This window comes from Dermacentor silvarum, chromosome 1 (genome assembly GCF_013339745.2).
Source record: "Dermacentor silvarum isolate Dsil-2018 chromosome 1, BIME_Dsil_1.4, whole genome shotgun sequence".
NCBI classification, from domain to species: Eukaryota; Metazoa; Arthropoda; class Arachnida; order Ixodida; family Ixodidae; genus Dermacentor; species Dermacentor silvarum.
In genome coordinates this window covers 61,253,379-61,256,201 of record NC_051154.1, presented here as the reverse complement: position 1 = coordinate 61,256,201, position 2,823 = coordinate 61,253,379, and the positions used below count along the sequence as shown (strand labels likewise).

The window sequence follows — 2,823 nt, the reverse complement described above, 5'->3', positions numbered from 1 at the left end:
CATCAGCAATGGAGTGACAGACTGGAACGAAGTGATGGGATGTGAACCTCGGTAGAATGACGTGTCATATACAGTCAAACGTCTTTATAACGAAGTGCTTGGGACCTGCAAAATCCTTCGTTATAGACAGGTCACTTCGTTGTAAAGGCTGGACAACGCGTACCGCTAACAATAAAGCAAAGGACGCCCGTTCAACAAAACAAAATCTTTATTTAGCTTGAATTAAAGAGAGACTTTCTGAAAACAGTCCACAATTTTTGGTTCAAACTTTGTCTGACAATGTGCTGCAACTGCAACCAGCCGTAATGCACTGAGGTTCACCTTTACGTCACAATCCTTGGCTAGATTACACGACCTTCATCACTGTTGCCTTCATTCACATTCACGTACTTCCCACCTTAGATGCCTATGAAGGCATTGTCGGTCATCTGCTACGATTACATCATCAGCTGCGACGTATTCGTCAACCGTCGTCATCCGCTGATGCATTACAGCAAGTAGTGTACGAGTTCAGTGATTCGAGCAGTGCAGCAGGACTATACTTCTGACATCGCCACCCTTGTCAAGTGCGTCGGTAGCGCTGCCGTCAGTGCTAGCGAAGAGCGCAACCTCGGTGACGTCTGCGGAGGGTAATGGCGGCACCACTACGTGACGCTCGTTGTAAAGCAACTCATGAACCGTCAGTACGCCTAAATCTCTTCGTTGTAGAGGCAAATTCGTTGTAGTCTTCGTTGTAGAGACGTTCACAATACATATTAAAGATAGGAACTCGGTCGGGACATGAAAAATCCCTCGTAATAAAAGTCATTTCGTAGTAGAGGCATTCGTCTGTAATATTCCATTCATGAACATCTCTGGGTGGCATATGGTTGACACGAAAGCCTAGCCTGGCCCACCGGCCAGAATGTTTGTAGCGAATGATACTGCGCGAAACACTTTGAGTGTTGAGTGCAGTGCTAGGTATCGCCCTCACTGGTTGACGCTTGGCGCAAAACTGCTTTTACATCGAAGCTGTATATGGCTAGTTTCCAGCGGATCGATGTCCGTAGACCAAAAACGTGGGCCGATCCCGAAGACAGTGCAACACCGGGCCCTGGTGGAGGTGAAGCAGGTTTCAAGCACTCTGCAACTTGCAAAGATAAGTTTAATATATTGGGTCCAAATACAACTTCTATCAGATATTAAGCTGATAAGAACAGATACTACACTTCGACCCGCGTCGGCCATGTCTACGTTCGCACCATACACGTGTACGCCATTCTGCGTATTCAAGCTATAATGCCTACCAATTGGAGTGTCTTCTGTATCCTGACGTCATCCTCTACGTTCGCTCTTTTCCTTAGTTCTTCTCTGACTATGAAATGGGTAGGCCGCGTCTTGTACGGTCTGAAGAAGAACAGCGTGCCTACCAAGAACGACAGCGTGAACAGAAAAGGGAATGGGCACGGCGGAAGGAGACCACCGACGATGAGCGGGCAGCGGACCCAAGCGTAAGCGTGCTGCCCACCTGGACCGCGAGGCCGCGAGGCGAAAATAAATGCGAACCATCCATGTGGCCCCGATCCTGCAAACTTGGAACGTTTCACCGGAGCAACGGTCAATCACCACATACACAGCTTCGCTGGACATCCACCTTCACAGAGTGGAATGCACTGAATTTTATTTATTTTTCTGTTAGTAAACGATGTCGATAACACAGAGAAACGAAATAGTGTTCGAATTCTTTACTAACTTCTCTTCACGCCCGCGCGTTCGGACCATTGAAAAGAACGACGGTGGCGTTGTAAGTAGAATGTAGTGCGCGATCTGGAACTGAATGCAGGAAAAGTCGAAGACGTTATTGCCGGAAAGCAGGGAATGCTAATGTTGCCATGTTATTCTCGGCTTCAAACATGCTAATTTGCATAAAAATAACAACAGTACACGTAGGCAAAGCAAAAGCTAACTTTACAAATCTTCACTTGTCTGAATATACGTAGTGTCGTTCGTAATTGTAGTGCATTGGTGCGTGTATATGTACCCGCCGCGGCATCTCGGTGGCTATGGCATTGCACTGTCGAGCTCGAGGTCGTGGGTTCGATCACGGCCGCGGCGACCGCATTCTGAGGGGGGTGGCAAGCAAAAACGCTCGTGTACCGTGCATTGGGGTGCACGTTAAAGAACCCCATGTTCTGCATCCGGAGTCCCACGCTATATACGGCGTGCCTCAACATCGTGGTCTTGGTGCGTAAAACCCGAGAATTAAATTTTCAACGCGTGTATGAGTTCAGCTATAATGTTGTTCCGGTGTTTATTTTCTTCACAACTTGGCGAGCAAGTAACCGAACTTGGCCGGGGATAGCGTAATGATTATATTCCAATTATTTTTCTTTTCACGCTTCGCCAATGGTCCAAGTGGTTCTCCGTCTACACGTTGTCACTAGAATCACAGCCGTGAGCGACGGACGATGAGAAAGGAGTAAAGTCGAGCGCAGAGTATCGCTACATTAAAATGGATAATAATTTCTTTTTCTTTGAGTTCACCTGTATTGGCTCCTGTATACTCCGTGCGTCACCTGTAGAGGGCCCAATGTTGGCCTTCCCATGACCGCTTTCGTAATCACTCTTGCAAAACCCCTGTGCCTTTGCTTACCTCCTTTCTGAAATAGGTATTTTAAAGAATGTAGTTTTCCTTGGCTCTTTCGCCCGTTTTTGTGTATGATCAGTCGGGGTCAAACTTTCACCGCCGACAGGAAGGCGCCGATGTAAGGGGCCCGCGCGCGCTCCCGCTTAACCGAGTTGCGGGGCGCGTTCGTTGCCTAACGCCAGCTTTTAAAGTTGGTT

The 2,823-nt window shown here is 47.9% G+C and overlaps 1 pseudogene; it reads right to left on the bottom strand.

Annotated features, from left to right (window-relative positions):
• Positions 1-1,053: 1,053 nt before the first annotated feature.
• Positions 1,054-1,227, bottom strand: LOC119437884 (U2 spliceosomal RNA; annotated as a pseudogene).
• Between the last annotated feature and the right edge of the window lie 1,596 nt (positions 1,228-2,823).